The following is a 9,603-nucleotide window of genomic DNA, read 5'->3' as shown; positions in this document are numbered from 1 at the left end:
CACACTGCATTTTGGGAGAAATTAGCTCACCACCTCTGAGTCTCTGATTTCCTGTTAACAGCACTTACTCTGTAACTGGTCGCAGCTGAGAGTGACCGAGATGTTACATAGCCTGAGGATTTGGTTTTGAGACACAGAGCAGGAGCCCTGGAATTTTCCTTCTAGGATCCCGGGCAGCCCTGCTTACTCAGAAGGATGGCAACTACTTAGTATTCAAATGGTGGGCAGCCCCGTTAAGCATCTCCATCATTCACTAATTCTACTTAATTCAGTAGAAGGTCCCACAGCAGGTATGTCTATGCAGATAGAGCAGCCTCTGGTGAGGTTGGAGAGCACAGAGAAAACTCCAGATAATCAGACACACTGAAACTGATACCACGACACAGGAGACACAGGAGTTGTGGGATGACTCATCCCGGCCTGGTGTAGGAAACTCCGCTTGTCACCGCCCTGGATCGTCATTGGTAAGGGGACCCTGGAAGGCTGTGCTTGCACTGCCACCTAGTGGTTACAAAAAGCAAGACCGTCTGGGAAGGATTCTGGACCCACAGACAGACCCACCTGGGCAATGATCACCGAGAACCAACATCCTCCTCACAGAAATTTTATAAGTTGAACATTTTATTCACAGATTTACAACCCAATTTCCTAATTTAATTTGATTTAATTTGATCACCCCGACCAAAGCACTGAAACGCTGTGAGATTCGAGGTAGGGGCAAAAGCACCGGCCTAGGAGTCTAAAGGCTCATTTGAGTCACTAGGTCACCGTTCAGCATTGGGGAAGTGGCTTAAATCTTCCATTTTCTCTTAGAAAAATGGAATCTAACAATACCCAGGGTTTAGGCGGCTGTGAGGTCTGAGTGTGAAGCCCCTTTGTACACCATATGGTGTTCTTCCCTTTCTAGCATCCTGCTTCTGCTTCCCTGGGATTCTGCCTCTCTGCACTCCAATGCCCACACCCCCGTTTCAGTAAAACCGATCAGCCAACCCCTCTTCTCCCCCAGGAAGTGGAGGACCCCTCTCCCTTAGTAGTGCTGAAAATAGAAAGCACAGAAAAACCAAAGAAATACAAAAAATGGGAAAGATCCAGCCCCGGATGTGCTTATGGGACAGTTAACAATGAAAAGAGTCAAGGGAGATCCCTGCCATTCACAGCCTGCATTTACCAGGAGAAAAACTTCATTCAGAGGACAACACACACCCTGAGGTGGGTTGACACCCGACAGGTCATGCTGCGTTTACACCGAGTGATGGCTCCCCAAGCAGATACAAGCAGAGGGTTCTGCTTGTTCCCCAGACTCAGCCCTGGCCCTGGGCCTGGGCCTTCCTGCCTGACCTGGGTGGAGGCCTCCTCAGAACCACTTCCTGCCCTGCTCAGCCCTTCTCTGATCTCTGAAATTCTCCAGGGATCTGAGATTCTGCACACCTGAATGGGCTCCCCTAGCTCAGCCCCCTACCCCTCATCTTCTGCGGGGCTGGCTGGGCCTCACTGTGTGTCCTGCATCCCCAGCTGACCTCTAGGGCAGAGGTCTCCACACTTGATGACGAGGCGCCCCTATCTGTAAAATCATTTTAAGCACACACCTCACTATGAATATTGATTTCAGTATATATATGCACTACCGTATTACTACATCATGTATATTATAGGACTTTCACAAAGACAGATATTTTAAAAGGATGAGAAATTTAAATATAATGTATATATCATCACGCCTATGCCCTGGAGTGGGTGCAGCCCCACGGGCTTAGGTTTTTTGAAATATATTTTTAAAATATTCCCTATGAGCACAAAACACTTGAAAAGTTTTAAAAATTAGCTACAAGCACGTTTACAGACTCAACTCTCAAGAAAGATTTTGAAACTATCACTTAAATACATATCCCAAACTTTGAAATAGAAATAAGACATATGAGGTGGACCCTCTCCTGAAGCCCCGTCATGAACGCAGAGCTGGAGGAGACCTCTGCCAGGAGGGGAGTCAGGCATGAGAAGGAGCCATGATTCTCTTCGCAAATTACACCTTCCTCAGCAGGCATCTCAGAAGACCGCGGCCATGCACAGTGAGAACCTTGGACACAGAGGCCAGTAGCTTTCTTGCTTTGTGTTACAGCATCTTCTGACTCTCCTGAGAGGACTCTTGTCATGATTTGCTGAAGTAAAGAGGAGCAGCTCTCCAGCAGCTACTAGACACAAGCGCTACTGGTTAATGTACATACATTGTGCCATTTAATCCCCAAAGCCATCCTGAGAGACAGGTGCGCGCCCCGCACTGCAGAGGGAAGCTGAGCTAGGAGATGTTAGGTCATGCCCTCAAGGCCCCAGAAGTAGAGTCTGCCTGCTTCTAAAGCCCCAGACTAATCGTACAAATTCACAATAGTTAACTTTTGATAGTAATAGTAATATAAAATAAGTTGACATTTATGGAGTGCTTAATCTTTATAAAGGCTTTACTGCTGCCATTTGTTCCTCACAAAAGCATTATGAGTTGATTGTATTATTTAAAAAGGAAACAAAAGCTTAGTGGATTTAAGTAATTTGCTCAGAGTTACCAGTTCTAGAACCTTGTGGAAATGTGATGTTTGACCTCAAAGTTGGAAACTGTAACCTCTATCTCCTTGTCCAAGTCAGTCCGGCTCTGCTGACTGGGAAGTGGGAAAGCAGGACCCGAACAGCAGCAATCAGGGTTTGCTGAAGGGTTTCTCCCACAGCTGAAGATTTCCTGGACCCAGAGGGGTTACGTCAAGCAGGATTAGTTTGTCAGGTTGGCCGAAGGCCGGACAGAGCTGGGAATCCGGGCTCAGAGCCTATGCGAACCTCTGTTTTCTTGCTGTGAAATGGAGGGGCTGGACAAAACACTCCCCAAGATCTCCTGACCTCTGACTTCTATGCTTCTATGATGGAATATGGATTTTTTTTTTTTTTGCGGTATGCGGGTCTCTCACTGTTGTGGCCTCTCCCGCTGCAGAGCACAGGCTCCGGACGCGCAGGCTCAGCGGCCATGGCTCACAGGCCCAGCCACTCCGCGGCATGTGGGATCTTCCCGGACCGGGGCATGAACCCGTGTCCCCTGCATCGGCAAGCGGACTCTCAACCACTGCGCCACCAGGGAAGCCCAAATATGGACATTTTTGTGTGGGGAAGGGAAAGGTTTGAGAACAAAGATATTCCCTCCATTTAACAGGGATCCACCCGGCCTCCAGCCTGGAGGACGCCCACCTCCCCCCCGACCCCAACTGTGTTCTCCAACTTCTAAGCACAGGCTGTTTGTTTTTTTAATTGAACTATCATGTAAAACATCAATCATTTAATTCCTGAATTTCAGGGAAATATCCTTTGTTTCTGGAGACTCCTTGGTTTCAGCATGTGGGGTTGTTCCCTTGAATCACCTTCCTTAAGAATATCAAGCAGGCTTCCCTGGTGGCACAGTGGTTGAGAGTCCGCCTGCTGATGCAGGGGACACGGGTTCGTGCCCCGGTCCAGGAAGATCCCACATGCCGCGGAGCGGCTGGGCCCGTGAGCCCTGGCCACTGAGCCTGCGCGTCCGGTGCCTGTGCTCTGCAGCGGGAGAGGCCACAACAGTGAGAAGCCTGCGTACCGCAAAAAAAAAAAAAAAGCAAAGATTTATTTTGTGTCTAATCTCCGGGAGCTTGTAGTTTTCCATGCAGCTGGATATAAGGGTCATTACTAGGTCTACATCCACTCCCCCATCTTTCCCACTATCTACTATCATATGAGCTAGAGATTCTCACCTTTAGATTTTGTTTTATATAGAGCTCTAGTGATGAAGGAGGCTGAAGAGGTCATTGACTTTCTTTGTCCAACACTGCGGCCACTAGCCACATGTGGCTATCTAAATTGAAACTAATTAAAGTTAAATAAGAAATTTTAAAAGATGGTTTCTCACTGGCACTAGCCATATTTCAAGGGCTTAATGGCCACTTGTGGCTAGTGGCTACCATATTTAAAGCACAGAAGTAGAACATTTCCATTATCACCGAATTTCTATCAGATAGTGCTGGTAGACAAAAGCACTGATTTTAAAAACAGAGGAGAGATTAAATGCTTCACTGAAGGGCCTTGGTAGAACTATGAATGAAACCCATTTTTCCATACTTGAAAGCTATTCTCTTCACTACACTGGAGGAGGTGTCATTTAAACTACCCAGGGAAGGAGTTTCTCAGTGGCATGTTAATACACATCATCACAAGTTAACAGATAGGACCATCTAGTCCTCCCTGGAAGAAGCCAGGTCAGGCAGTGCAGAGAGCCAGGAAGAATGAATCACAGGAGATGAGGGTCCATCATGACTCAGGGCATGGGTCAGGCAAAGCCAGAGGCAGGGTGTGTCTCATCACATCTGTATTTCCCCGCCTGGGCCAGAGTTGGGACTCCATTGTACCAAAGGAAACAAGAGGAGCCAGGGGTGGCATGAGTGGTTGGGTATCAAGCAAAAGGACAGTTAGGGAAGACTGGAGAACTCTAACCAAGATCTTCAATAAGAAGAGAGTGTCGCTGTGCCAGCTTTTCACTCTGTCTTGTCTTGGCCCTCCAGATTTATGCTCTGCTTGCTGGGATGTACAACACCATTCCGGAGTTGTTAAACTTTGCCTTAGTTCATACCCTAGGAAACTTGGTAATGAATTTCAACCCATTGTGAAAACATAGACAAGGTATAGGTTAAAAGTTTAGTTTTGTTTTCAGTAGCTGTAGAGCTGAGCCATAGAAGGAGTGCAGGATGGGAATTCGGAAGACCTGGGTCTGTTCTCCAGCACTCTTTGATCCTGGGTACCTCACTTAACCTCAGTACCCTCATCTGTGAAATGGGACAACAGTAAGGATTCCTTGTCAGGATTGTTGAGGAGATCTAGTGAGGTAATATACAAGACAATTCTGTGCAAAGCAGAGGGCTCTGAACAACTGTGGATTAGTTATTATCTTTATTATTGTTCCCTCATTTGGCACCTCTTTCACGCAATTATGGCGCTCAATTCTAGGTGGCCACATTACCTTAGGTTTACCAGATGTATGTGTTTTTCCCCCAAGATGTACTGTGCTTAAACAATTGATGAACCTACCTAATATCCTTATTTGAAGATGAGGTAGTCAGCCTATGTGGTTTTGTGAGCCAGCAAAGAATAGTTTAATGGTTCAATCAGCTCCTTGAGGAGATACATGGTGCTTGAGATACGCCAAATAAGCAGCATGCAACCTCTGTGGGGAGAAGAGAAGTCAGCCTACTTCGTGTGAAGACACAGCTTCCTGCAGAGCCAGATGTAGTTCGCATTTTCCTCTTGCTTTTTCCCAATAGCAGTGCTCAGGGGGGATAAACTTTACTTAACCTAATTAATTTTAATCACAGCTTTCAAATCTCATACTGTGAAAAGAATTACAAATTGGAATACATTAATAGAAGCCATAGTTTATGCTGTAAGCTAATCATGAAATGTGCATTTACATTTTCTGCATGAGTTTGCAATTACCATTAAAATAAAATTCCGTTATGTCCTTTTAAATTACCAAAATGTGAAGAACAGATTGAGTCAGGCCCATTTTTGTGCTAAATTACTAGAATAATGTCTAAATTTCCAAGAATTAGACAGCTTCCTCCATTTGAGTTGCAGCGAGGAATGATTTCCAGTCATCTGCTCCAAGCTATTTCCATTTTTAAATAATAATCTTTTAAACTAATTGTACAGAAGTCTCACCTGCTTTAACAAGCAGTCCTTTGAGTTTAGTACAGAAGAAAAATTACATATATATGTGTGTGTGTGTGTATATAGCTGTATATACACATACATATGTCTGATACATACATACATATGTCTGTATACATATTAGGTGTATTTAGATCTATACATAAGATCTATCTGTAAGTTTGTTTTTAGGTTCCATGTAGACTTTTATGGATATATGTGTGTTAGTAAATGCTATCTTGCTCCTCAAAGGATCGAGGCAGTTTAGAGGAAACAGAGAGGATATTAGAACAATAATAACATTAATAAAGAATTCATTCCCAAATTAGAGTAGAATGGCAAGACATCGTCAGGGTAATATCACGGGTTCTCCGTGTGTAGGGCTCGGCAGTCTTTACCTCCTTCTACTCACTGCATCTCCTTTGGTCCTGAGGCAGGTAGCACAGGTGCAGTTGTCTCCATTTCGAGGGCAAAGAGAAAGAGAGAGTGTCAATGAGGAGGACAGTGGGTCCTTCAGCTCCAGTCTGAGGCTCTTTCTATAGGAAGGCTCCTGGCATTTAGAAATACAATTTTTGAACTGTGATAGTCCAACGAGGAGGAAGCAGTGGGCATAAGCAGTGACCACGTGCAAACTGCATCCTGATATCTGAATATTAGTGACTACAAAACGTTGGGGGATGAATGCCCCTCCCTCATACGGCATGAAGTTTCAGCTGGTTTGTTTAGTTACCTGGCTGGACTCCTTTAGACTTTGGTTTGCTGGGAATATTTCGTATCTAATTATGCCTAAGAATGTTCCTAGTATATCACTGGCTGGCTCTGCAGCAATGCACAGAAACAGCGCCCCATAACAGCAATAATAATAGTAACAGCAGCTCCCATTACTGATCGCTATGTTCAGGACAATTTTTCGGATGACAGTCCTTCCCATTTAGTGCTCTGTCTTCCTTCTTCTCAGGTACATATTCCATTTCTGCCAAGATTTCTATCCAAGACGGCTTTAAGATGCCCACTAACCAGCTTGTCTACCTCTGCACATACCAAGACCACGAGGGCCGTGTTGGACCCCTGGCTGGCCTACGTGGAGGTGGATCTCCTTCAGGATCAGGAGGGCTGGGCCTTTTTCCAAGGGTGGTCCAGCTCCAGATACCAGGTCTTCTTCAGATGTCGACTTCTCCTGACCTGCTTCCTCCTGGCCTGACACTCATGGCTGACATCACTTGCCTTTGGATTCAGACATCGAAAGACCCTAGCCTAGGGCCCCTTAGGCCCAGGCACAGGGCCTGGATCTCGTCCATCGTTAAAGCAGGCAGTGTGTGGTCCCTGGAAGACCTGGGCTTTCAGATCCTGCAGAGCTGGGTGTGAGCTGTGGCTCCACTGTGTGCCTGCTGGGGGGTCGGGTGATTCACTGAACTGCTCCGCACTTCAAGTGCCTCATCTGTGAGCAGGGATTTATGGCCTGCTTTGCAAGGGCTTTGGGTGAAGATGAATGTGACATCTGTGTAAAGCATGAAGACAGTCCCTGGCACATGGTCAGTGTTCATTGCCCTGACACTGAGGCTCTGCCTGGGCCCTCGTCTGAGCTCCTGCTTCCTTTCCTTGTGGCCCTAGTGTCTCACTTAATTCCTGTCACAGAAGCACTCTGGGCCTATTTTCTGAGCAAGTGCCAGCCCCATCCCACCATTTCTGCCTCCTTCCTCCCCCCTTCCGCTCTTCAATTCTAGGTCTGTGGTCTCTCAGATCAGAGGGCCTGAACTCCTGCTGGATGGGGCCCTGTGCCCGGTTGCAGGGAGGATCTGAACACGGTCCTCTGGCGGTCTCTGCGCCGAGCTGAGGGCAGTGAATCCCCTGTGGCATGTCTGGATTGGTGGGCCATCGGGCAACAAGTGCATTTGATCTTGCTACTCAAAGTGTGCTCCGTGGGCCAGCAGCACTCGCATCACCTGGGAGCTGGATGGAAATGCAGAATCCAGGCCACTGAGTCAGAAACTGCATCTTGACAAGAACTCCAGTGATTCACGTGGACATCAGGGCTTGAGCAGCCCTGGATCGTGCCTCCGCGTCACCTCTACAGGAGAACTCGGGTCCTTCTTTCCAGGGTCAGCGCTGGTGTCTACAGAGCCTCCAAAAGGTGTGTGTTCAAAACATGCATTTAAGTCAAATTTAATTTAATATTCCATGTAGGAGTGTTTTATTCTTCTTTCTAGGTTGTCTAAAGCAAATTTTTGAATCTCTTTCCTGGAGACCCACAGCAAATATAGGCTGTTGCCAGCTTGTTTAAGGTTAACTTGCCCATCCCCCGCCATGCAGTAGAGTCTCCTGATGATACCTACTCCAGCCCTTTCCTATTCTGGAAACACAATCACACACACACAAACACAGGGATGCACACATACATGGATGCATACATATACACATACAGGGACATGCATCAGATACGTACGTGCACATACACCAGAGGCCACGCCATTTCCCACCCCTGGACCTGTTGTCTCTTCTGCCTGGGATGTCCTTCATGCCCTCTTTTGATTAAGTTTTAGTCACTTTAAGTTTCATTTAAAGTGTCAGCTCAGCCAGGGCCACCACTTTGCTCCCACAAGACCCTACAGAAGATGGCTGTGTGGTGGTGTTTCTACTGTCATCCCATTGCATTACAATGTTTTGTTTGTGGCTTGATCAGGTCCTGGAAACACTGAACCCAGCGAGGGCAAGGGCTGAGTTGTATTTATTCATCTTTGTAACTGCAACACTCAGCACAATGTCAGGCACGTTGCAGATGCCCCGAGAATGCTTACTGAATAAATGAAGTGGAAAAAAGCTGAGCTTGTTCTGGTGGCTTGGTGTTTTCTCCTTTGAAGTTTAATCAGAATGAAATAAAATTACTGCGGACTCCAAGCGTTTGGGGAAAGTTCTGTAAAACCTTGCAACCCAAGTGGAACAAACAGATCAAAGGGAAATTAGATGGCAATTTGTTTAAAAAAATTTCTGCGGCGCCATTTTAATTAGAGAACATTCTTCTCATTAAAATTAGGAACTCCCAGGGAAATACTTGGGATGTCCCTCCTCACGTTTTTCACCAGCTATTACAGGACCCACTGAGCAGCTTTGTGAGGGAAAGCTCCGAGGATGCAGCAATAAGACACTCAGCACTTACACAGCTCTCTACACTTTCCACAATTAAGCCTTTCACCCCTGCTTGCTTTGTGGAGGAGAAGGCCAGCATTGTGGACTGGATTTGATGGCTGAAGAGGCTCTGAGCATAAATGACGTGCTCAAGGCCACACAACTGGACCATCACAAGCAGAGCCCAGAGTTTTGCATCCTCTTCCCATGTCAAGCAGTTTTTTCCCCCAGCCTCAGAGTATAATCCCTTTTGACAAATAATGTACATCAAACCCAAAGGCTCTTCATAAGGAGACTGGATCAGTGTTTCTCAGAATTAGGGATGTCACAGATCAGTCAGATGATTGAAACTAAGTTTAGATTTGCCAACTTTTTTTTTTTTTTTTTTTTTTTTGCGGTACGCGGGCCTCTCACTGTTGTGGCCTCTCCCGTTGCGGAGCACAGGCTCAGCGGCCATGGCTCACGGGCCCAGCCGCTCCGCGGCATGTGGGATCTTCCCGGACCGGGGCACGAACCTGTGGCCCCTGCATCAGCAGGCGGACTCTCAACCACTGCGCCACCAGGGAAGCCCATGCCAACTTTTTACTTTGCTAATTAGGAATGCTAAGAAAATCTATGTTCAGAATTATGTTATAAAATATTGACATTTTAATTTTAATTTTATTTATTTATTCCTTTATTTTGGCTGTGTGGCTTGTGAGATCTTAGTTCCCTGACCAGGGATTGAACCTGGGCCACGGCAGTGAAAATGCCAAGTCCTAACCACTGGACCACCAGGGA

At 46.4% G+C, this 9,603-nt stretch overlaps 1 long non-coding RNA gene and 1 other non-coding gene across 2 annotated transcripts; both read right to left on the bottom strand.

The window, feature by feature from the left end:
- Positions 1 to 647: 647 nt before the first annotated feature.
- On the bottom strand, positions 648 to 9,131 carry LOC112390730 (uncharacterized). The gene is made up of 3 exons (XR_003001324.1): positions 6,099 to 9,131; positions 5,083 to 5,218; positions 648 to 2,186 (listed from the first exon to the last, which is right to left on the bottom strand). It is a non-coding gene; the product is annotated as an uncharacterized LOC112390730 (long non-coding RNA).
- A 400-nt stretch (positions 9,132 to 9,531) lies between these two features.
- Positions 9,532 to 9,603, bottom strand: TRNAE-UUC (transfer RNA glutamic acid (anticodon UUC)). Its single transcript has one exon. It is a non-coding gene; the product is annotated as a tRNA-Glu (tRNA).

This window comes from Neophocaena asiaeorientalis, unplaced genomic scaffold (assembly GCF_003031525.2).
Source record: "Neophocaena asiaeorientalis asiaeorientalis breed wild unplaced genomic scaffold, Neophocaena_asiaeorientalis_V1.1 scaffold232, whole genome shotgun sequence".
NCBI lineage: Eukaryota > Metazoa > Chordata > Mammalia > Artiodactyla > Phocoenidae > Neophocaena > Neophocaena asiaeorientalis.
Note: the sequence above shows the minus strand (reverse complement) of the source record. Positions and strands in the feature narration are given on the sequence as shown.